Source organism: Corvus brachyrhynchos, unplaced genomic scaffold, assembly GCF_000691975.1.
Source record: "Corvus brachyrhynchos isolate BGI_N302 unplaced genomic scaffold, ASM69197v1 scaffold60, whole genome shotgun sequence".
NCBI classification, from domain to species: domain Eukaryota; kingdom Metazoa; phylum Chordata; class Aves; order Passeriformes; family Corvidae; genus Corvus; species Corvus brachyrhynchos.
In genome coordinates, this window is record NW_008236767.1 from 4,698,905 (window position 1) to 4,725,176 (window position 26,272).

Consider the following 26,272-nt stretch of genomic DNA (forward strand, 5'->3'; position numbering starts at 1 on the left):
GTCAGGAACAACAGGCTGGAACAGCGGGGATGAGCACAAATCCCGGGTGGCAGATGAGATATATCCAAACTGCGGAGCCGCGGTGGGAACCCCCTGGAGGTCGGGGCAGGCAGGGCGAGCAGGGCTACAACGCAGCAAAGGCTTGAAGAAACCGCGGGGGCAGGGCGGCCACGGCCCAGCTCCCTGCAGGGCAGGGAAGGCGGGCTTGGGATCCTGGGGTTTCTCTGGCAGAAGGAAAAGCAGCCGACGAAACAGCCTCCCTCTCCATCCAAAGGCCAGGGACCGACTGTCCGCACACCCAGGTGAAACAAGAGTAGCCAGAAACACCCCACCCCCATAGCCAGCTCTTTTGTTTTTCTTAAGTACCTAGCAACATGTATGGGGAAAATTCCTTTAACAGAAAAAAAACCAAACCAGGAGAGCTCCTAAAACTCCAACAGAAAGAAAAACAATAAACCAGTTTAAAAAAAAATTGCACATGGCTGTCTTAACCAGCAGGTCTTTACACCCATGGCATTCAAGACAAACTGAAAGGAAAAAGGAAGCAGAAATAAAAGCTGTTGACTGAGGAAATAAGCAGAGAGAATTTTGCCAAAATTGAGATAGTTTCATTCATGTTAAGGAGCTGAATGACTTGGGGCAGCTCTGTGAGATCTGGGAGTCTAATTTCTGAGCTTGTAACTGGTACGCAAACAGCATAAATGCACCTGTGGCAAGCCCTGACCTCTGCTAGGTGTGCAGGCTGCTGGCACACGTCACTTTGCGACTTTGGGGATGGATAGGCCATCTGCCTGGGTGTATTCTCCTCCTGTAGTGCCACAGCTGCCTTCCTAGGTTGATGCACTCAGCTCCTCTGAGACTGTAAAAGCTGGTTTTGTCATGGAGCTAGTATTATCTCTCTGAATGTAATTGTCATGGTTTATCCTCAGCTGGAAGCTAAATACTGTGCAGCCACTCATTTACTCTCCACCCCAGCCTTGATAGGATGGGGAGGAGAATTGAAAACAGGTAGAAACCATGGGTCAGGATAGGAGTGGTTTAGTGATTGAAATAAATGAGAAGAAGAAAAAGAAGAGGCGGAAGAAGAAGACGAAAGAAGGAGAAGAAGGAGGAGAAGGAGAGTAATGAAAAGGGGGACTACAAAGAGAGAGAGAGAGAGAGAGGGATAAAACCTAAGTCAGACAAGTGACCCCCAGTACGATCACTCAACATCTGAGCAGGGATTGTCCCCTCCTGGTCAACTTCCCCCAGTTTATACACTGAGCATGACATTCTCTGGTATGGAACATCCATCTGGCCAGTTGAGGTCAGCTGTCCCAACCATCCTCCCTCCTGGCTTCCTGTGCACCTGCTCACCAGCAGAGCATGGGAATCTGGAAAGTCCTTAACTTAGAGTAAGCCCTGCTTAACAACAATTAAACCATCGGTACATCCAGCACTGTACCAGCTTCTAGGAAGAAAGCTAACTGTATCCCAGCTAAACCAGGATGACAATATATCTAAAGCCTAGAGAAATCCTCAACTTTACACTGTAGGGAGGGATGAAAACTCACTGAAAGCTTAGGAAAATATTGATAAAAGGAGATTTTGTTAGAGTGTGACTAAAGGAACAGGTGAGAAGGGGACGCACCACACTGCTGTATGAGAACAGGCCCACAGCAGACATCCAGGCAGGAAACCAAAAGTGACTACAAGTCACTTACCCATGTTAGGAAGTGCTGAAAACATCACCCCAGAGCAGTGCAGGATGGTCCATGTACTGCCTTTCAGAGCAAACAGACATAATCAGCCCAAGGGGACAGTCCAGTCTGGAACAGGATCTAACCAGTATTGTCTCCACCAGCATAGTGAGTTGAAAACAACATACCCATGTTGAAATAACACCCACATCCAGCCCTCTCTTCTGCCCCAAAAGCCCAAGGCACTGGCTGCTAGTACAGCAAATGCACCAACTCACTGTCTTATTTGTTATTCTGGGGTAAGTAAATTTCTTCTGAATCTGACCATGATTTCCAGGTTGAACTTTAGAGGCCTTTAAGAGCAAGTGTAATAAAAACTATTCTGTTCTACAGAGATATGGGAACAAGCCCTTTGAAAGACATTTTCTGACCAAACTGGGAAGAAAAAAGGCTCAAAATATCTTGACAAGTTCAGTTTCCTCCAAAAATTAAAACCTTAGTAACCTTTTGTTAACATTAAACAGCCAGTCACGTCAGGATCAAGGGTGTACAGATGAAACTTTAGGACTGACTCCCTCAGTGTGTTTGAACACTTTTTTGGAGCAGGGAAGGAAGGCCTAATGATTTACTTTTCTAAGACTTTGATATAGAAGACTGGAGAGCTGCCTTTACAACCTGGTAAGTCAGAGACACAACAGGGACTTTAATGCAAGCTTTCAAAGCCCTTTCACAATTTTGAGATGAAAGATCATTTCCATCTTCTATTCCAGATTCATTTTAGAGGAACGAGTGGGGGTTTTTGCTGTTGTTGTGAGGACAGAGGATCTGAGAGGGGAAAACCAGAACTTTATTTATCAGTTGCCTTGTTGTCCCGCATAGCTCACAGACTTTTAAAACAAGCTATCTTCTGCTTTCTGGCCCTTATTTGTAACTGTACTGAGAACATGGACTATGCTGCTGTGTTAAGATGATCACAGTGCAATTCAGGGAAGCTCAGTTCACTACCAGATTGCAATGATTTTCTTTTTAAGCCACAAAATTGAAGTCAGACACTCATCAGGAGATCTGAATGCAACTGGCTTTTCAGCCACTGTCCCACATCTCTGTTTTTCAGCAGCAATAAAATAGCTACAAAAGAAAGGCACTATAATGATGCAAATGATGGCCAAGATAGAAGAGCTTCAGGCAATGCACAACACCACAATATCCATTAGGATAATATACAGCAGTCACAAGGTAAGGCAGAAGTACTTCTGACAGTGAACAAAGTCTGACCTACTTGAAGTTAAACGCAAGCATTTCTTACCCTCAAAAATAAAAAAAAAAAAAAAATCCAATAAGATGAAAGATGGAAGAGTTCCCACAGCAGGCCTAGGAGAGAGGACTTGTTGGGTATTTTCAATGTTATGTCAGAGTCTTGGGAAGCAGGGAAGACTGGGAAAGGGTAAAGTTTGGAGGCACAGACTGAGGTACCCAGCACATAAAACACTTTTCAGAGACAGCTGAAAGACTCACAAAATTTAACACCCATGCAGAAGCAGCTCTTTCTGATTTCATTCCCGGTTCTCATCAGTGAGGTGAGTCCAGACCTCCTAAAGATGCTCAGCTCAGCCATCTCTGCAGCAGGGAATGAGGGCTTGCCTATCCAGAAAAGCCATTGTTACAGGGGAAGACAGGACGCCTCAGGTATGAAAGGGAAGTGCTTTAAGCAATCAGTGCCGAGCCGCCGTGCCCATGCTACCTCACCACTTTGAAACACTAATGGCCCCTTTGTTCGATTTCATTGAAGAAAGTCAACTTATCTAAGGTTATTGACAAGAACTAGTGCAGACCATTGCCATGCAGTCACATCCTTTCATAGCAACCAGACAATGACTTGCAGAAGGAAATCCTGTAGTCATGCATGGCCTAGCGTGGCAAAGTTTCTGCTTTCCAACTGTCATCAAGGACATGGAAAAAGAGTGCCCAAAACCACTTTTTCTCAGTTTTCTGGAAGCTGAAGCACCACCTGATTTCTCGAAGAGATAGCCCAGCTGCTGTCCCATGCTCTGACAGCATAAGGATTTTCATTTACAGTAAAAGAAAACAAGGATGAATTTTGAACCTTCATTAGGATTACCCTTATATCATTATTTTCTTTCTGCTTACCCTGTTCTGGCATACCTACATGAGACTATCAGGATGTTTGGGCTTTTTAGGTTGGGGTTGGTTTTACTAAAGTTTTGCAGTCTTTTCAGAGGAGTTTTTGAAGTTGTCTGGACTGAAAATACCCTCAGGCTATAAGAATATCACTATTCTGAAATTCACTCTGGCTAAAAGGGCCTGAGCAGAAAACTATGCTTAACTGCCAACCCCTGATGCAATTGAGACCAAAATAGATTGCAAGTATTTTGGCAGAAGATTGCTGACCCTTGTTCTTAAACCTGAAAAGCTAAACATTACATACCACAGAAAAACACCCTGAACACTCTTGAAAAAGGAGAATTCTCCCAGCATGTTTTTAATGCTTAATAGTAGGTCCACAAGCTACTTAAGGGTGATACCTCAGACAAAAGAATGCTTTCAGCAAGAAACAGCATGGCAGAAATAGATGAAAAATGAAACTGAACAAACCAAGAATGCAGGGAAGAGTTACCCACTGAAATGAACAAATTAGATTTCTTCTCCTGTCAAAAAATCTTTATAGTTTGTTACTGCTCTGGAAAGTTACCAGTGTTTTAGCTTTGCAAAAGATAAACTTGTTCTATGCTCATTTGTTTTCCAGTTTCAAACTTAAAGACAACTGAGAAGTTTATTTTCAATACCATAGTGATTGCTTTACTTGTGGAGTCAAATTAATGTTTGATCAACTTTCTGAAGAAAGAATAAACTGAAAAATGCAGGAGGGTGTTAATTCATGATGCTCTAAGAAAACATTTTTGACTTCACAGCAAAGAAAACTTAGAGGTTTCAAGCAACTGAGCTATCAGTGCTAGAAGTGAGATCAAGTCATGTTAGTACCAGTATTATGTTTGTTTTTCAGAAACAAGAATACCCTGAGAGCTTCTTAGTTAAACACTTGTACTCTGGTGCTTGGCTCCCACCACCTGGATCACTCACACTTGTGGGTTTTCCTTGGCCATGACACACTTCTTTAGCACAATCCCTTCAGGAAAGGTTTTAACAGTGCAGAAAAACAGTTCACACACAATGTTAAATATTTCACTGAGTTCTGGACATCTCAGAATGCAATTGCATACTCTGAGAAGAATATTTTGACTTTTTGGAATGTCTGCTTGGTGAAGAATTCAGTACCACAGAAGTGGAACTCAAGAACCAGCACACAGAGCAAGGCCAGCAAAACAAAGCACTTCATATGAGGTCAAATAAAAGGTGTTATTCCACCAAAAATAGAAAATTCTGGGAAAAAGGATGAGGGTTGACGATAGAGAGCAAGCAATCAAGTTTTGCCCACTGCCCTTTTCAATACCATGAGAGCCTGATTGGCAGACTGCATAGTTCTCAGGCTGGAAAAGCTGGAGAATGTTCGAAAAGAAAAACACGTAATGTCAGCATGGCATCAAGTGAAAACCACAAGGCAGCTGCTCTGTGGCAGCATCCTAGCTGTAAACAGGCTTGGAAAACAGAGCAAAGCAAATGCCTGCCCTTTACACCATTAGGATTGCAGGCTAAATGTGCATGTTCTTTGCAAAGCCATGGGAAATGTCTCTGCAATTTTTACTCCCCACACAGCTAATCTACCTGGCACCCCGCAAGCCCCAAAAGTTGCAGTAACATTAACTTGGTGCCTTTGCTCTGAGCCAGTAGAGCAGAAAGCGTTAGAGTAGGTGAACATTAGATGATAAAATAAAGGGAAGACTTAAAACAATAAGGCTGTGCCACTCTTCTCCTGAGGATTTTGCAGCAGGCTCCAGTTTATTGCAAACTCAATAGAAAGTAAGCTGAAAAGTCACACATGGCTCTTCTGCTTGAAATGGCTGCCCAGAGCAAAGCCTGGGCCCAAGAAAATTGCAGCCAAAACGTTAAGCCTTGATAAAACAATCCCATTTTAAATAGCAATATTTATTGTGTATTTAAAAGCATTACAAATGCATGAAACATGTAGTACAGCATTTCAACACAGATGACTTTGTATTATATTCATCTACCTTAAGTATTCAGATGTGACAAAAATGTATTGTGAATAACTAAATTTTAGGCATAGCTTTCAAGAAGTTTTATGAATCTATAAAGTACCTAAGAAATTTTAAATTATATTTCCCTTACTGCTCTGAAACAGCAACAGTTTAAAAAGTTGCAGCCTTTTCCTACATCACACCTTAGAGTTTGTAAAAGATTCTTGCATTCTTCCACTGGTTCAGATTCATGATTCAGAGGCCAAACAGCTGAGGGCACCTTTAAAAAACTGTTTAGGACATAGAAGTCATTAACAAGAAGAAGAAAAGGTGGAAAGTATTGCAAATAGCCTCTGAATTCCCTGTTACCCTCTTCTGATTTAGTCTTTTCACAGAGGGAAAAAGAAAGGGTCATCAGCTACAAGAGAAAATCACTGATCGAAGCTAGATGCAAGTTCACTGTGCCATTTCTCTTGAGCCTGCTAGAGTTTGTTCCCTCATGACACTGAAATCAGAAGCCATTTACTCATGGATAATAAAGTAGTAGATGGAGGGGTTTGGGATTTGGGGGTTTTTTTGGGGGGGAGGGCAGGTCCTTTCCAAGTTTTCTGAAAAATTATACAACCTAAAAACTCAGCAAATGTAAAACTCAGTAATGTAAAACTAAATAGCTGAATTTTAAGGAATTTATTCCAGGCCCAAAATACTATCAAAACTTCTAGTATTTTCATGAAAAGAACTCGGAAAAAGTACAAGAGAAATTGCCTACTCCTCATACAAGATAAGCTCAGGGCATCTGCAATAAGGACCCCAAATACATTCCATATAGCAGCTTCCAATTAATGCAAGGAAATTAAGATACGAAGGAGAAGTCATAAATCCACTTTCCAGTTACATTTCTCACAAAATTAGTTTTTCAAGCAAAAAGGAGGTTCAGTGTAGTGAAACTGTCATACAGCATCACCTTTATGGGATCTCCTGGATGAAACAAGTACAGAGAGGAACTGAATATTCGTCATTCTACCTCTTGCTTTAAAAGTCCCATTTTCTCTGTTCTTTTGGATGCCTTGGGGCTAGATACCCAAGCTTTTAGATATCCAGGATGTCCTTCACATACAGAAGCTCTAGCTCTCATGTAAGAACACCCAAACAAAGGAGGTCCCAGAGTTCAGCACTGGAGTTGAACACTGTGAATATGTGGTGGGGTGGGAAGCACAATCCAAGCACACACAACAGGCACAACCTACAGCAAAGTCTCATAGCTGCAAGACAAAGGAAATGGTCAAACCTACATATTTTCTCAACTCTTTTGTCTTATATGAGTGTAGCTTGCAATAGTCAGGATGAAATTCAATAACATCCTTACACATTTCATCCCACTGTAAAATGATCCTGCTGGCATGAGTAAGAAAGAGACTTGTGAGGAAATTTTATGTGCTTTCTAGATACCAAGGAAACACAGGCATATATGATTTTTCCAAGCTTAGGAAGCAGAAGAGAGTGAATGCACAACTTGGGTGCTAAAACATCTCCAGTGAGCACCAAGCAAGGTTTTCTTGAAATACAAAATTGGCTGATTCACAGCCAGCATAATGCAAAAATTCAGAACACTTTCACCTAGTGCTAGAAGATAAAGCTGTCACTCCCATGAGGAAAAGGTACTATCAGTATAGAAAATCCAGCATCCAGCCTTGATGAAGAGGAAAATAAAAATATATATTTCTATACTTACCTCATGGCCTCTGTTCTGCACCAGCAGACCTCAGTCTGTGCCTCCAACTTGCAGAATAGATTTCATCAATCTCTTTGGTAAAAAAAAAGCTGATGTGAAGAAATCATCTCACATGACTGATGGCACTTACTCCAATGGTGATGCAGTTTTCCAGCAGGCTTTTTTGCAGGCCAGTCCCTACAAAATGTACATCTGGTTATATTTGTTCATCTCCAGGCTCATGCTCTTCAGTTTTTTTCACCTTTGTTCTCCTGTTTGAGTTCCAACAAGATGCTATTTGCAAGCCTTGATTTCAATGGGTTGGTGTCACCACTTTTGTTAAGATATTTGCTGAGATCACATAATCTCTTCCTACTTGAGCAGGCTATTTACTCATAGTTTTAAACATATTTCTTTCTCCTTCCTGTTACCTCATTTTGTTCAGGGACCGAAGTACTGTGATTCAGTAATCTCAAACTCAAGCTTACATTTCCCTCAATGATTCTTCCTAACAATATAATTCAGAATCTTTATGTTTGGTTTTCTTTGTTCCCTCACATAAAGATAAGTTTATTGGCATTATCATCTAATAATTTAGTTAAACTGAAGTTTATAACTTTCAATAAGGGCTTCAAAAGCTTCTGTTTCTATAAGAATTTCTAGTTCCTGAATTCTACCAGAATAAAAGCACTTGCACTTTATGACAAGACTGTATCTCTTGAACTTATCTTCATTTGCATCAAAAGTAGCCTAAAAATTACTTATTAGTACACAAGGTAGATCCCAGCTGTTGTACAGCAAAGCCAGACTCGATCACTCCGGTGTTTCCAGCTGCCAATCACCTTTAGATCTATACCTTCCCACTCTTCCCCACCCTTGAATGTCTATCCAGCAGTTAAAACCCATTTCAAACTCTGTGGTAGCAGTTTTTTTGAGAAATCTTCCTAAGAATTGTTGACATGCTGTCAAAATAAAATGTTTGCAAGACAGCTTTCCAGATAGGCAGCTGAGATGACAGCCAGGCATCAGGCATAACCACCTTGATGGAGGGGAGAAACAAGCCCTAATGAGAATGGCTGCATGGCTTCAGAGCTGGGTAGCTCTCCCATCACTTAATTTTGATGAACTAACCCTTCAGCAGCACAGCAAAATTAATTGTATTTCTAATTCCTCTTGGAATGCTAATAAAAAAAAAATTATAAACACCACTGAAATATTAACTACTGTCAAATTTCCTCACCAGCCATTCATTCATATGCAAGAGATGCTCACAAGCGTAACTCCCTGTGGTCATTGGGCTTGCTGAGCTCTGAATGCTTTAGTTGGTATGAAAAACATTTAGAAGCTTTTTCTGCTTAATAATGAAATAAAGGTCTGAAAAGCCATTGAGTTTGACTTCCTTTAACTTAGAACCCCACAATGTAATTTAGAATTACATTTTAAATTCCACTTCTTTGTCTATGAAAGTATTATCTTTGCAATCTATCATGAAAGTTAATGGTTCAGAACATACAGAGGTGTTACTGGAATATTCAAATATTATATTGCCATTATATTAATTCTTCTCATTTCAATCTTAAATTTATTAAAGACAAACATATTTCATATGAAATAGCACCTTCTCTTTTCTAAATTAGAGCACCCCTTCCCATATTGCCATGAAATATTTCAAGGATGAAAATGGTCCTCTCAAAAGCCTGAAGCACTCACCTTGGAAATGGCAGATTTGTGTTCACATACCTGTTGCACAGTGGGGTATTGTTGCAGAAGAGACTGAAAGGCTCATTGCAGAGTATTCAGGAGTTCTGTGGCTGGCACATTTCAAAAGGAGGCAGATCTGAAATCAGTTCCTTGCTCAAAGTCAAGCAGAATGGAGAAAGATTTTCCTTCTGTCCAAGAAGTGCCAAATCCACTGGTTTGGGGATCTAAAGGACATGTGCATACAGTCTTGCAGTCCCAGAAAGTACATTCCAGGACCACTTTTTGTAAGTGGAGAAGAACATTTGCTTTTACATGAGATTGGGCTGCACAAGCAAGGCAGACCTGGTTTAACAATCACACTGGCTGCCCCTCAGCTGGGGACTGCAATCATAGCACAAATGCAACAGCAGCATCTAATTGTTGGCCACGAGGCCCCTGGTATTACAGCTACATCTCTTAGATCCCTGTTGTTGAGCAATGTTCACTTATGTTCACTTATGAGGTGAAGGTATGGGGAGGAAAAATGCAACAGTGCTGTAAAGGCAAGGACAAAACTTCTCACTTCTCTGCAGGGAAGCTCTGCATTGTTCCACAAGTAATTTCTGCAGATAATAAAACAACATAACAAGTAGGGTCCAAGCCTGAGAAACCAGCAATCTGAACTGGTTATGGGGGAGCTGCCACACAAGTTGTGCTCCTGTTGCCTGAACAAGATCCTGAGAATGTCCCCATGATTAAAGCATTAGCCAGGGCTGTGAGAAATAGTTTTACATACCTGATCTAAAAGAAGGCCTTTAACAGAGATACCCACATCCCAAGCAAGCTCTGCGTTAGCAGCTCCATCATTTTCCTAGGAAGGGGAAGGGCTCATTCCTGTGAAGAATGAGAACAGATTTCATTTCTAGAAAGTAAAGAAGCTTTTTCACACAATAGTAAAAGCAGCTAGTGAAGTGGAATGGTATGTATGTATATGTAGGTGTGCATGGTGTGGAGTCATTCTGACAGTACACAGTTAGATCGTATCTAATTCTTTATTAAGAATACTGGAAACAGCCTAAAACAGGTGTTAAAAATGAACGCTAATGTAAATATATTAAGACAATGATAGGTGCAATGATAAACTTATCTATCTTATTAGATTTAAGGACACTTTAGAATAATCTTAAAATCAGCCTGGAATCCTGTTTAACTCAGAATTAATAGTTTATCCATAAATTTCTTATCTGTGAAATCACTGAATATAGTTTTAATGCATATAAGTAGCTTTAGAGCCTAAATACCACTGATTTCCAAAGAAACTTCACATTTCTTTTTAGGACCTAGAGAGTAAGTCCTGTGAGAAGCAGCTGAGGGAACTGGGGTTATTTATCCTGGAGAAGAGAAGGCCTAGGGGAGACCTTGTCAATCTCTACCACTATCTGAAGGGAGGTTGTAGCAAGCTGAGGGTCAGCCTCTTCTCCCAGGAAACCAGCAACAGGATGAGAGAACACAGCTTCAAGTTGCACCAGGGGAGGCTCAGGTTGGAAATCAGGAAGAATTTACTCACAGAAGGGGTTGTTAAGGATTGGAATGGACTGCCCGGGGAGGTGGTGGAGTCACCATCGCCGGAAGTGTTCAAGAAATACTTGGAGGTGACACTTAGTGCCATGGTTTAGTTGACAAGGTGGTATTTGGTCAAAGGTTGGACTTGATGATCTTGGAGGTCCTTTCCAACCCTAATGATTCTATCATTCTAATACCTAAGCCACTAGAGGAGTAAATTTATATCCAAAAATCACTTAGGCTTTTTTTGAAAACAAAACCTATTCATCATAATTCACACATTTGTGATTAAATGATTACGCGCTTTTCTAATCCCAAAGCTGTTGCAATATGCCAGAAAAATACAGTGATGCTTCTGTACAATACATAGGCATTGTAGCTTGTTCTGCTAACAAAGTAATGTTTATTTTGACAGAAGCTGCTGGGAACCTTGTGAATACCCTAATCTTACTGCCTACCCATTCCTCTGCTAAAGATCTTTAAAAGTCTGACAAAACACGCAGCTCCAAGAACACTGAGATTTTTTAAAGATCAGCAAAGTCCTTTTCCTGCAGTTTATCCTTGTGTTTATCTACCTCTCCTCCTCCATGAGAGGAGGCCTGAGGGATGTGGTTTGTGGGTTATGGGTGCATGTCAGTTGAAGACTTCTCCATGTCACAACTATTGGAGAGTGGGTGTTAAAGAGGTGACCACCACACTCTCCTGTGGAGGGCTGACCTCTGCTTCTCTGCCCTGGGGTCTCTGGGGCTGCAGCACCAGGCTGAGTGCCCAGCCCACACCAGCACCCTGGCAGCTTGCAGAAACATGAGGTGTGCATGGGCACAGCACACCCAGCTGTGCTGTGCTGATGGGCAGGACATGCAGCTTGCTCAAACAGCAGTGGCTCATGAGGGATTAAGGCACATCTCAAGCCCCCTCACAATGCTCCTCTTCAGGCTTGATGCCAAGGAGGCAAAATATCATCAAGGTTAATCAAGACTGTGGCATATGCGTACATAACCTCCTGAGAAGGAGGAGGGTATACCATGGCCTTAATAAAGGTCTCCAAATTGTCTGCTAACATTCTGCAATTGCATTATACCCCTTTCCCCATCAGCACCACCCCATTTACTCTTCTCTCCAAGCTAGTTCTTAATCATGAATAAAATGCTACAAGAAGCCCTCATTTTTCTAAAACATCCTATGCTTCCTTCCCATATGAGCTGCTTTGGCTTCAGCCACAGCAGCTGTGGTTTGCGCTATTCAGCTTTTCAGGATGGTTTTGCTCAGCAAAACCTACTCTGAAAAAGAAAGCAAGAGATATCTTCCTCATTTAACAAATACATGTTCATGGTAAAAGGCAAGCTGTCCCCCTGTCACCAAGAAAAGCCATGTGCTCTCAGCAACTCTCTAATATTATAGATTTTAATCTGGGCCTAACTGGAACTGAAATGTTTTGCTTTGTGCATTACACCTCACCCCATATGTTTTCACAGTGAATGGGTTTGAAATGTCTATTCATGACCCTGAGACTCTGGTACATGGCCACAGGGCATGAGGAGAGTCCAGGCCCCCATGCTGCCCAGCACTGAGGGGTTCAGTTCCTTTACAATACCCCAAGGAAAGCTGCTAGCCCACAGTCACGCACCACAAAGTTTTCAGATGACCTCCCCTTTTTACTGCCTACAGCAGAGCAATTAGGCAGAACCCAGAGGAGGGGGAAAAGGCATTTCACATGGCTCATATTGCAGCCCCATGAAACACAAGGGGTGTCAGCAACAAGAGACTGTGGATCTCCACTCACAAATTTTGGTGCAGAATTGTAGCAGTTTGGGCAATCCTTTTGACTTTATGTAACTTTAAGTTATTGCATAAACACATGTGGGGGGTGTTCAGCCGCAGTGGACATTCACAGGAACTGGAGGGTCTCAGCCACTAGGAAAAATGAATAAAAATGCAGAAAAATTGGCAAACCAGAGGCTCAGTTTTTCCTGTCTAATTGCATCACAGAAATGTTAATTACAATAATTTGATGTTGTCCAGATTGTAGCACTCCATCATGTTAATGAATTTTAGCATGGTGACAAATGATTCTTGTTTCTAAGTCTGCTGTACAGTATTCTCCTTTCAGTGACATGATTTTAAATCATCAAAATTTCAGTAAATTTCAGAAAGGATTTTGCATGTAAAGTATACGAGTATTTTGCAAAAGCGTTCCCAGTGTTTCAGCTCTCCATTTAAAAACACACGCAGTTAATTTCTGTTAACTGGTCCTGCCATTCACAGTCACATCCAAAACATGCAAATCACATCAGTCTTTATACATCCATGCATCATCCATAGCATCAGACTGTGCAGAACAGTCTGTTGAAGAGTCAGAGAGGCACTCAGATTTGAAAGCGTCATTTCTGTGTTTTCAGACAATGAAAATGTGCTGATGAATGAGCAACCTCACAGCTGCAGAAACAAATGGTATTCTTCCTCCTGACTGCCTCCACCAGCATCCTCACAGATGACTTTCACACCCTTTTTCCTCAATTACTGCATGTACAGCCATGTTCTGCTGTTAACACAGGCTTACACTGCAGAACTTCTAATTACAGACTTGGGCCCTGTCTGGATGATAATCTGTCAAATTAATAAATTATAACTCAGTTGTTTATGGCACCACCTGTCTGTGGCTTTCAGTGTGGCTTTTTTCTATTATTTTGATCCAGAGCATAAGGGTGTTAATGACAGACACAAAAAATAATATTAGTTCAAAAAAAGACTTATGGGGTTGCACAGCTGGGGGCTAATATAAAAACATGCATCTTCCTGTAGGTATGGGTCAAGCACTTGTTCTTTTATATTCATAAACCTAGTGTCTGCTTCAAGTATAAAAGGAGGCAAATGACTAAACGACTTGTGGGATGGAGATCCAAGCCCTTAATTACAAACAACTTGATTAAAGTCCATCAGGTGCTGAGCACTTCTTGCAAAGGGAGTGACAAAGAGACAGAAGACATCCAGCCCTTTGCAGTACTCAACTCTGATGGACAGTTTCTGCTAATCTGGAGTAATCTTTGAGAGTGAATGATCCTGTACCACCATAGGCTGAGTTCATCCTTTTGAGAAAAAAAGTAATGCTTTTCAAATATTAATCTACATTGAATTGCAATTTTTGTCCTTTTTTTTTTGTTGTTGTTATTGTAATATATACTTATGCAAGTTAGAATAATCCTCTCCCTCCTGAGTGTGGGAAAGATTAGATTTTTAATTTCATTTGCTGCAGATGAAAAATTTAGTAAGTGCTGTTTATGAAACTAAGTTTTAAAATAATTACCTTGACAGAAATAATTACACCATCACCTCTGCCTTATATTAGCAAATAAGGTAAAAGAAGAAGAAGAAAAAATCTGTGTGATATAATATGCATAGGATTGATGAATGGAGAAGTCAGTCCTAAAATTGATGAGGTAGGAGTTAACAGTCATTGAATAGAACAAATAACCCTCCCTGGTTTTAATGTGACCATGGTCAACTTATGCACCAAAACTCTAAGGACACTTGGACTCCAGCAGTGAGAAGCAGCCATCCGTGCTGAAAGGCTGAATGCCTGCCTAAGCAGCCAAGACCTGACCCCAAGAGAAAGCTTTTAAATTCTCTGGTCCTCTCTCAGGCTTTATATCCATCACCTGGAGCAGCAATACTTAGGACGTTTACATCTCTGATGTTATTAATGAGTCAGTTTTTTCTTTTGAGTGTGCAATTCTCTATCCTGAATACACAAGAACCCAGTACATCGAAAATCACCAGTGCCAAATTCCATCCAATTCTACTGGCTTGCTGTTGCTTAGGACTATTGTAAATATTCCAAACATTTACACCTAGAGCCAGAAGAGAATCATTAAGGGTGGATTTAACACATTAACTACAGCCAGGCAACCAGGTACAACTGAAAACAGAATCATCCTAATAGAATATCATAGAACATCCTGAGCTGGAAAGGACTCACAAGGTTCATCACAGTCCAACTCCAAGATAATAAAGCATGTCTACAGAACATTCCTTCTTATCTAACATGGTATGTTTAATATGCTTTATTGCTGTAGCAGCCAGAGTATTTCTTTCGAGCCTCATGAGCTGCAATCCCTCAGCTGCAGCGTCATGCAGCCCTGGTTGCAGAATTGCACTCCCCAGACCTCATCTTTCATTTAAGCCACCAAAGCACTTTACCCTGGGGCCTCAGAGTGATGGAGAAAATACCAAAAAAGTGAATTACTAATTGTCTTGGGCTCTTCCTAAGGAAATATCATTACCAGTTTTCAAGTGTTCTTAATCATCTATGAATTGTAAATGGAAGATGCAAACATCATCATGCTTGTTAATTCCTGTAGGACAAAATTACATTTCCCCTTACACATTTTAATGGCAGCATTGTGTATACTCTGCAAGATTCCATTTAAATAAAAAAAAAGGAAAAAAACAGTTAAAAAAGGTGTATGCAGTGTGTATTTTGCTTCAGTAACTCTGACCTTTAAAAGTATTCAAGCTGATGTTTGATTTAACATTTCAGCAGCAAATACATTTTAATGCACAGAGGACTATTCTCAAAGTTCAAAAAACTGTTTGCATGGATGAAAAAAGGACTAAAAGACTGTAATGGGGGAAAAAAAAATAGTTGTAGGTTCCTTCCAAGTGTAGAATAATCTGAAACCAGCAAGCTTGCTTATCCACAGGATGACTTCACAGACTTCTGATCGCTCCCAGCTTCAGAGCAGCATTTCATAAGCAGCTTGGTTCAAAGTTGACCAGAGAAACTTCCACTACAACAATGGATTAAATCCTTCTCACTTCTATTAGGTATTTTCCTGCAACAGTGTCACAGAGCAGAATCAGAAATTTTGTAGAAAGGACAGACTCCTCATGAGGAGAGTGTCCAAAGACACAAGAATACAGGTGAGGTTACACCATCACCACCCCCTAGCTCCTGTCCTGATTAGGGATCACACTCTGGTTCACTTGTTTACTGATGTTTAGACATAGCAAGACCTCCAAGGCAGACCACTTTCACTTCAGCCAAATTGTCTGCTGTTCTCACAGGTACTTTGGCTTCCTATACTCTTGTCACCAAGCACCTCCCATGCACTGATTTACAGCTTGATTCAACCACCCAAACATCAGCACCTGCTGCCACCTGAGCTGCCTCAGGGAATGCTGCACAAGAGGACTTGGCAACACTGGACTCACCCGTGCCTTGGGTGGCTGTTCCTGTTCCTTTGGTGCCACCAGTGATGGGATGAGTTCAGACAGCTCCAGGTCTCAGGCAGGCTCAGAGCAGATCCTTTTTAGAACTTTTGGTCTGCCACTAGAAGTAACTGAACTGAGGCCTCTTCAATTAAAAAAGAAGCTCTATAAACAGAACAGTCTCTACAAAAAATTACCAGTTTTGGTACTGAAAGTCATCCTTTTACCTCAGCTTTTGAGATGAAAATTTAGGTATTTTTCTTTTTCCTAGGTTTAGTGGCATAATACTGCTTTAATCCCTCCAACTGGGCCACTGCTCTTTTTATGGCCATTGCTTATCTTTTTCTGCTACTGCATTATTTAAATATTCTGTCACAGATAGTGGCACTCAGACTAAATGTTTTAAAAATCAATTTAAAAAAATCCTCGAAGTATTACTTGTGTGGAGGTAAATTTTATCATGACTCTACTGGATTTCACTTTTATAGGAGCCAACATTACTCTGTGTGTGCTTGTAGACATTTGCAGCTAAAAATGAGCTTCAGGAAAAAATACTAATGAAATATTGGCAAGTATACTGCAAATTATGCATTGAGTTATTAGTCCCATAATTCAGCTCAAGACCCTTCTGAAAATGTATTTTCGAAAATCCAGGAGTAACAACGCAGTGTATGAAGAAAATGGCACCAAGAATCCAACCCATCCTTGGATTGATGCTTTGTCATCCTGCTGTCTAAGAGGACAGAGAGTTCAAGACCATTTTTTGTTGAAGAGTCCAAGAAATCTTTCCTTGACTTCCAATATACAAAACTCTGCCTTTATTGAGGGTGAATCTGAATCACTATTTTCTCTCAAGACCTTTCACAGCTGAAAAGAGACACAAAAAAGTATCTTTGTGTTGCTGCATTTATTCTCACAAAAGGACAGCAAGAGTAAATGTGCAATTGCTTTCTGACTATATCCTAACAGGTTGAAGGTAAAACAGGAAGAACAAACCTCTAGAAAATGAGTTTGAATGCCTATAGAATTTCTTGCTCCCAGGAGTAATTTTGTCTTCTTGATATGTTTTACTGGGCTGTGTGGAGACTACCTGTCGGTGTCTCTGCCACACACTGACATAGAGATGGCTCCAGGAGGTCTGAACATACAGGGACTGGGAGGAAATAAAACAGAGTTTCTTTGCCCAAGATGTGGTTATACTGCAGGATTTCATCACAGAACTCTGTAATTATGAAGACTTGGGTTCAAAAGGGCTCTGGACAAATTCATGCAAAACCAATTAAACCTGAAGATTATTACAGATCTTGGTGCAAACAGAAAAAAAAAAAAAACAAACCCCTCCAGAACCTCCTGAACTTTATTGGATACTGGTAAAGCACTCCAGGATATTACCAAGTTTAGCTTGCCCTTCCCCTCTTCCCTGGCTTTCTGAGATTGCCTGCTCTTCCAAATGCTCATCAAGAGCAGCCTTCCTCACAGTCCCATGCTCTTCCTCTCTGCACTACTCCTGCAGCCAGCCAGTAATGTGCTGGAAAGGTATCCCAGCATGATGGGAATAAAACAAGTCACTAAAAGAGCCATAAAGTCACATTTTACTTACGACACTGTAACTTCTCCAAGCAGGCTGATCCTACAACAGATCAAAGTTCACTGACAAAAAGATTTGCTTCCCAGAAGAAAAACTGATGACAACTCTCACAACATAATTTTCCAAATCCTGCCAGGAGCCCCTAGATAAATAATGTCCCAAGTCACTTGTAGCACAGTCATCTTCCCAGAGCTATTTGTCTGAAGAACAGGCTCAAAATACCCACAGAGATATTCAGTGCTTTGGCAGCGAGTTACAAATATTTATTGATTTAGCTTTCCAACAGACTCAAGTGTTCAGCCTGTTATCTAGCATGAAGGTGTGTATTTCCCTCTTGAGTCCTGCCAGGAAAGCAAAGGATTTCTGCCAAACTAATTTACTGCTATTCTCTTTCTCCCATGGCTGTTAATACCACCAAGACCGATATGCCAACCTTCTGCACAAGGATTAATTTTACCCTCTGGCCTGTTACAAACATGGTGAGGTTGGCTGATGCCTTCCTAATGGACCTGCTTATTCCTCAGAGTAGCACTAAGAACGGAGAACTCTCCCAACCATAACCCAACTAAATATTTATAACCGATATTCTTCCTCCAAACTGCATACATACACATTTTTATGTGACAGAAGAACCATAAGAGGGAGTGGTACAATCCAGCAATGCCACCAGATGATTTCTCACACAATTCATTTTATTAACTCCAGCTTTGTTCTGTGCCAGACATGAGACCATGAGAGCTGGTTTCCTAAATACCTCCTGCACTTCGCAAAACCAGACTAAAAAAAAAAAATCTCAGTGATAGCATTTTTTTCCTCATTTTAAAAACAAGTCTAAGATGAACAGATAATCAGAAAACTTTCTTTGAAACTATTGCATTTTCACTGATTGGGTTTCACAAGCTCACTCTTCATTGTACCCTGGCAGACACTCTGCACAGTGCGTGCTTATAAAGCTATTATCTAAATCTGATGGCTTACAGCCCCTGAGGATTTGTCCATGTAAATTTAACACAATGCTTATCAGCTGTAAGTGCCATAGGGACAGGGGGTTTAAATTATTCCAAACCACCTGTAACTAAATTGGCCAAAAAAATTGCTATGCTTTTAGGTTCAATTCATCATGCGCATAATTTTAGTGCTGTTATTCACAAAAAGGACCTGAAGATGCTTTGCTTGCATCCACTTATTAAGCAAAAGAATCATGATCCTGTTACTGTTGTCACCTTACAAAGCCCAACCAACCATTATTGAACAGAGAAAGCCAAAATCTCTTTAAATCTCAATTCCCCTGTTGTCTTTTTTTCAAGTTTCAATTTTATTAATATGCCTACTTTTCATCTTTTAAATAATTGGCAGTTGCTCAATTGCAAACACACCTTCCATCATTTAAAAAGCCCACAAATCTCATTATGCCCTCTCCTCCTGCATCCATGGAGAGCAGCCCAGTAGGCATTTGTTAAACCTCTCCTTTGAAGTACTATTGTTCAGATGTCATGGATGTTTCTTCCAACCTGAGCTTATGAAAGAGACAATACGTTTTCGTGCTCTCATTTCCACACAATTTAGAGACCATGTAAAGCAAGGAAATGAGAAATGATGCCTCTGTAAATTTGAAAAAAAACATGAATCTGGATTGTCATCCTATCTGTGATACCAGTTTCTGCTGCTTCTGCTTCTCACAGTGCTCTGGGAACCCTGAAGTTCAGACTCCAGGCAGAGAAGAGCCGAGGGAACCTGTTTTTATCCCCTCAGAAACACTGACCCGCAGCAAGAGGCAGGCACAGGCAGCACAGAGCTGTAACCCTCTTGTGCTGCTGCCTAGCACCCGGCATCTGCTCTGCTGCAGCTGGAAGCAAACATTCACCTTCCAGCACTCTTTTGCCACAGCCTCCCTCCAAGCACACAGGCAACAAGCACAGCACCCACAGGCTTCAGTGCAGAAGCCAAAAAAGACATGAACAGTTGATGTGGCATGAAAGGATACGATGCAAACTCAGCACATTATGTGTCTAACACCAGCCCTGTGCACACACAGCTGTGTCAGGTGCATCTCCTGGAGAGGAACCACACCCTCCTGTTCTACTGGGAAGGGCTGTTCCACAAGCAGGTGGGGATGTGCTCTGCAAATGCTTTTGGCACCTTCATCAGTTCAGTCACCAAGCCCACCCCCACACGTCCCCAGCAGGCTCCCCTTGGCCATGGCTCAAGGGTTAAAGCCCTGCCACGCCACCAGCCACCACTTCCTACGCTTGCACAGGAAGAGCTCAGTTTGGAAACAGAGCATCTCCCAGGCATTACTGCCACCACTATATAAAATAGTTGCAGCTTCCTACAGCATCTTGTCTCTACCCTTTTGGAGTTCTCCTGTGACACTGTACCGTGCCATAAATCAAGTCTCTCCTGATGGGAGAGAATTTACTGAAAGTCCTTGCAAGGAGTTTCAAAGATAAACCGAGACTTTTCCTTGAGTTTCAATGCTTCCAGACAGTTGTTTATTAAGTCTTATCAGAGGAACAGAGCCACTAGCATGACCCAGGTACAGCACAGAAGGAAGAAAAGTAGGAATGAGATGAATTATCAAGATTTACACAGCCTTTTAAAGATATTTTAACCAATAGTTACTAAAAACGTACATTATTTTCACTTTCCTACCAATTATTCAGTAACACGGCCAGGAACTGCGGAATATTCTATCCAATCATTCCAAACTACTTTTACTGCAGAATATGGAGTAGTAGAAGAAGGAGAAGAAGGTTTAGAGAACAACAAGAATCCTCCATTTTGATATTTTTTACTCTTATCTATTTACTACAAAGAGAAGCCCAAAACCTCTAAATTTTTCACCCTGTGACAATCTTACATAGTAGTCTATCACCTAATTCACGCCACTGTATTTTCTAGTTCTTGTCTGACTGTTGGTAATTTTTTCCAAGGTTTGAGGCTAAAACAGTGTTGTTCAGGGGGGTAAGAACCCTTAAAAACAGGCAGAGAAATATTCTCAGCACTCTGGGTTCCTACATCCTGTATTCCTGGATTTTTGCTATGCCTTCATTGTTACAGCCTTTATGTTAATGTCTCATTTGTTTGGTTTTATACCAACAAAATTCTTTTGTTTACTTCAGTCCAATTCAGTCTCTGTGGTCTTTTGTGTAGTGCCATATTACATCTGAATATATATATTTATATACACAAACGTATAAATGTGTATATATCAAGAACACATGAGCCTTTCATACAGAGCAGTGCTAGCTAGAAACTGAAGAATATCTTCTCTCAGGTATTTGGAGTAGATAAACTGTTAGGAGAACATTAGAGACCTGTTTTGGGTAACTGCATTTTGAAGAGGAGTTTGAAGACAGAAATTAAGACATAGCAAAGAAGTGGTGACCCTTGCTCTAGTGTTAAATAAGATATAAACCATGCTGGAAAAGTATGGCATAAAACAGAGAAAATAATATTTTTATTTTCCAAATAATGATCAAACATAACAAGATTCTTTAGCTTGAAGTTCATGGTGGTCTTCATATGCTTGCTTACTTCACTCTGAAATTTAGATCATAAATTATCTTTCAAAATGCATATAGTGAACATATCTTTAAATTTCCCATTAAATAGTTCTTTCAGGTTTTTTCTCTCCCTTTTTTCTACCATTTAACAGGAAACAAACAAAAAAAAAAAAACCAAACTAACTTCTTTGCATAAACCTAGTATTCTAAATTTTCAGGTGGTTCATTAATCACTGTTCTGCATTTTCAGCAGAATTTAACTAAGAAAAAATAAATTACTTGTTATTCTTATTCTCTCATTGAACTAAACAGAATATTTGAGACCTGACCAGGTAAAATTCATGTGCCAGCATGTTTTTCCTCTGTACTTCAAAATGAGTAACAAAGTGGTAGTGTTTCAGCAAACTTCTGCCAGCTAGCATTTCCAGAGCACTTCCAGCTTTCAGAGAACAAAGTTCAAGCTTTAGAGTGTTCATTTGTAATAGAAAATGATAAAAAACCACAAAACATAAATCACTGGTTTCAAAAGCACTGGAAACACAGCAAAATAAACATTATTCTGTAACACTGGACTTCCCATCATACAGAGCATAAAAAATGTAATTCTGTGAAGAGTTATAGGGAACTTTGTAATTCTGAATTTTTTTTATTATAAACATCTCATTTTAATAAGCAAATGAATAAACTGAAGAACCAGAACTCTCTAAAACAGAAAACCAGGGATGACTTTTGGAGACTAAATAAGAATTATATTGCTCAGACTCCATGGAAAGTCATTGATTTCACCTTTGCTATTAGTGATTTTCTACATGTCAAGAGACATTCAGACAGCATATGGCTTCAGCCTTAAAAAAAAAATGTTAAAAATTACCCAAACCAAAACCATCCCCCAGTACATAGCAGATTATCCAGCTCATTGTACAGACACAAATGAAGCCACCACTAAAGAGCTGTTCAGAGGATTCAGTTCTCCTTTTGACCTTAGCTCTTACATGCAATTACCTGCCTTGTTTTAAATAGTTGTTCCTCAGCCAGTGAAAAACACCTGCTGTTTCCACAGATGTTAGTCTCTCTGCAGCCAAACCAGAGCTCTGCTGCAACAGCCCTTTCAGAGAACATGAGGATTTAGGATGCTGCAGACACCCATTTTCTTGGGCAGCCAGAGCTTTCTCCCTTTCCAAACCATACATTATATCATATCATGCCAATATACCCCCAGAAAGATGGGATAAGCAAGACATGGAAAAGACACTGCAGACCCCTGGAAAAACCCTTATTCCCCTATTTGTACAATTCAGGCCACTAAATACCACAGAAATTCTGAAATCAAAAATGCCAAAGGCTCCAGGGAGACTTTATTGACACCTTGTAAATATTTGTGGACATTTTACAGACATTTTAAGGGGGTTTTCCATATAGTAAGGGAATTATATCTGTGTCCTGTAGCAAGGATGGGAAGGAGTGGGGTGGTTAATGCAGATGTATTGGTTAGTGGGGCACCTGAGTGGGATGTTTCCCAGAGAAGCTGTGGATGCTCCATACCTGGAAGTTTTCACAGAGTTTTCAGTAACCTGGTCTAGTGGAAAATGTCCCTGCCAGCCATGGCAGGGAGCTTGAACCAGATGATCTTTAGAAGTCCCTTCCAACCCAAGTCATTCTGTGATTCGCTCTGTTGGCTTTGCTCAGTTCATGAACTCTCACAAAAAAACTCAGGAGCTGAGCATCCAAGTCCATCTGTTAGGACTCAATCACAGTAAAGTACCACAAAATAAAGGAGAAGCTGCTGTTTTGCAATCTAAAAGGTGAAACACCTTGCAAATTTGCAAGAAAGTATAGTAAGGATTTCTGCTTATGGATTACTGTAACCTCACGGCCACAAATGCAGACCTGATGCCTTTTCCACAAAGAGCCAGACAGCTACTCACACGGAAAAGTGTGCAGTAACCAAAAATTATCTGAATGGGTCTTCTTCTCTTCTTATGCTGAGATTTGTCCCCCACCAAACTAATTTGACAAATTAACACCTGTCACTGTCCATGACTGCTGGTAATTCATCCTCTGCAGTATTCTACACACCCAAAGAAAGAGGCTGAGTAGTAAACAACTGTCTTGAATGAGACCACAATTTTTTTTGTGGCTAAACAGCCCACTGCACATGCTCAAGTTCTAATTATAAATAATAGTGCTCAACTTCTAAACACCAAGGCTCTGCAGCTAATGCAGCACATGAGGGATGAGGGGCCCTCTTCCAGGCAGACACAGGAGATGCTGTCAGTGTGCTCAATGCCAAGCAAAAAGGGCAACAGCCCCATCAGGGGAGGCAGAAACTGCTGCAATATAAGTCATTTTCAAAAGAAGATTTCATTTCACACCTGAACTCAGAACAGATATAGAAATAGGTTATTGTGTCTGGGATTGGCATTTTAGATACCACTTAGGTCAAGAAAAATTTCCTGATCCTGTTCATTTACTGTTGCTTCCCAAGCATCAAATTCTTCTCCCTATCCCATGGCCTCCACTTTTTGTCTTAATAAAAAAGCTGTTTTCCTCCAGTCAAGATACATCAAGTGATAGGTTTTGACTTACGTAATTACAGCTGCTTACCTAGATCAAACTGATTGCATCAGTTAATCACATAACTGCTGGAAACAATAACAAAATCCAGTTCTAAACAGAAAATTATGTCAAATAAATTAAAGAACAAATCACCCTGATGGAATCACAACCTGCTCATAAGGCATTTTATGAGCAAACTTCATCTCAATAAATCCAACAAATTCTGCAGTTGCCCAATCAACACTGCTTTCATCCAAGTGGATTATATTTTACATTGAATTTTAGAGAGAAACAATAAACTGCTACATTAAAAATCAAGACAATATTGTATCATCTCCTCTGTGTGCATGAAAGCCATCTCCAATCCAGGTGTTAAGTGGATTAATTTATATTGGCATATAAGAAGAAATCAAGTTTGTCTGGCTTGATTTAATTTCCATTCTATTTAGGGAGACTTCCCATTAAGTCTGCAAAGCATTTAAGCTTTTTATGAAGTCTAAATGAAAAAATCTCCAGGCCTTAAAGTAGTGGTTTGACTACTCGTTCTGGTTGCAAATACCCACAAATACCTCATCTACCTAATTTGAACTATCAGTTTGAAACCAGGTAGCTCTCCCCAGCTGGGTGTTGTGACCACTAGCACAGAGTTCTTGGGAAGTATCTCCATTTGCTCTGCTGGAGTAGATCCATCCTGTGTAGCTAATTCGCTGGATCAGGTTTGACCTGTTTTCTGTGTCTGTAACAAGTGCTCAGACTATTTTGTCCCATTCTCTGCCTCAGTATTTAATTTCCAATGTAAGACAATGTCATGCATCAAGAGACAGTTGTTTCCAGCATCAGCTCCACTGTCCACTTGGAGCTGGATACAAACTACAACCACCCAAAGATACTGATTTAGAAATGGGGACCCTCCAACCCCAAATTCAGAGCCTTGCATTTGCATCATTAATTCAACAGATAATAATTATCTCTTTTTAAGGCAAATGTGCAGGAGAGATTATAACATGCTCAGAGTAGTTACCAATACCATTATTAAACAATTTATTTAAGGTAAACAAATCACTAACAGCTCATCACCTAAACAAATATTTTAAAAGTACAAAAATAAGGAAAAATCCCACTGCAGTAACAATCACCATGTTAAACTTTGGAAACACCTCAAAGCAAATCAGCTCAGGAAGAAGACTGCAAATCCTCTTAAGTAGAGCTAGTTATGTAGCTACACACATGCAAAAACAGTCCTGCATTTCAGGAAAAGATATTAGAAGACTTCTAAGTCTTGCAAGCAAAACCAGAAGTTATCCTCTCCTTAGCTCCAGAACTAGAGAAAGCGGGAAAGCTTCATCCTCTCTGCTAACAAAATCAGGAAAACATACCTACACAGATACTTTTTTTAAAAAGAACATTACCCTTACATACAAAGATTTTCCAAAGCCTTAAAAGCTTTTATAGAATCATACTAGTTATATTCCTCAGGAATGCAGATGGGGTCACTCACAGCAGCCAAGATTTAGATTATGTTGGCCCACATTTTGAGTTATCAGCCAGTGAAGGACAAAGAGAATGAATGATAGAAATGGGGCAGGACAGGTAGAACCCAAATACTGATGTGAAATGGGTCAGCACAGGAAAGGCAGTGACTCTTTCCTCAAGGACCATCAGATTAATAGGATAGCACAAAGTTATGTCTGATTGAACACCTACTTAATGCTACAGATCTTCCCTTCATATCTTCATCTTGCTATGCACGACATACATTATGGGGTCACTGCGATGGCACTGATGAAACAAGAATACCTGTGTGATGTGAACACAACATCCTTGCACTTAGATCAAAAAGAAACTACTCAAAGAGGGAAAACAGCTTTGTGGGAATGGAATTTGAACAACAGAAGTGGCTTCCCCTATTATCTTCTAAAGAACATTGCCATGGGAATGGACTAAAGAATAGTAAATAATACCTGAATGACTCAGGATGGTTAAGAGGGAAGTGAAGATTGACATATTTGACCACTGAGTTCTGCAGATGCAAGAAAAAAACCAAATTCAGATAATAGTACTCAAGTGTATTGTTGTATCACAGGATGGTTCTTTTTGTGTGAAATAAAGACAAGCCAGCAGATTCAGTCACAAGATAATGATGAAACACCACATTAACAAAAGCTGTTTTGCTCTCCTACAGAAGCAAACAAAAAATAGTTGTGTGAGTAAACAATTAAGGCATTTTTAAATGTAGATCTAATATTGCAACCTTTCCCAGCCAGCCAGGGGTCTGACCTGGCAAAGGCAATAAACACTTAGCATATCTGTGTGGTAATTGAGGCGGCAGCTTCACACCACCTCATGACTCCTGCCTTCATGCTTAAGAATTTTCTTTCTGGGAGGAGGCATCAGCTCCATTATAAATAACAGACATAGAGTCATGTCTCATAAACCAGTTCTTTCTAACATGGATGTGAGGTTCGTGTCAGGACGTTCTGACACCTCTAACACACCAAGTCGGGGGCTCTTAATTTTTGCATTCTGACTCAAGGAGGAAAGCAGAGTTTGCAATATTGTCAGGATCTATTAGAAACAGAGAGAACAGTGTTTCTAAGCAATTTCTCTGTAAATTACTACAGGAGGTGTCTGGGAGGGAGTTGCTGTCACCAAAGTTTCAGCAGCTG

At 40.5% G+C, this 26,272-nt stretch overlaps 1 protein-coding gene across 1 annotated transcript in view; it reads right to left on the reverse strand.

Annotated features, from left to right (window-relative positions):
- The window catches only part of OPRK1 (opioid receptor kappa 1), a 75,339-nt gene extending 65,274 nt beyond the window's left edge, over window positions 1-10,065 (reverse strand). The window contains exons 1-3 of the mRNA XM_008644922.2: window positions 9,982-10,065; window positions 9,246-9,430; window positions 7,527-7,703 (exon numbers count right to left, since the gene is read on the reverse strand). The gene's annotated coding sequence lies outside the window, so the exon portion shown is untranslated. The remainder of the gene's footprint in view (window positions 1-7,526; window positions 7,704-9,245; window positions 9,431-9,981) is intronic.
- Window positions 10,066-26,272: the final 16,207 nt, after the last annotated feature.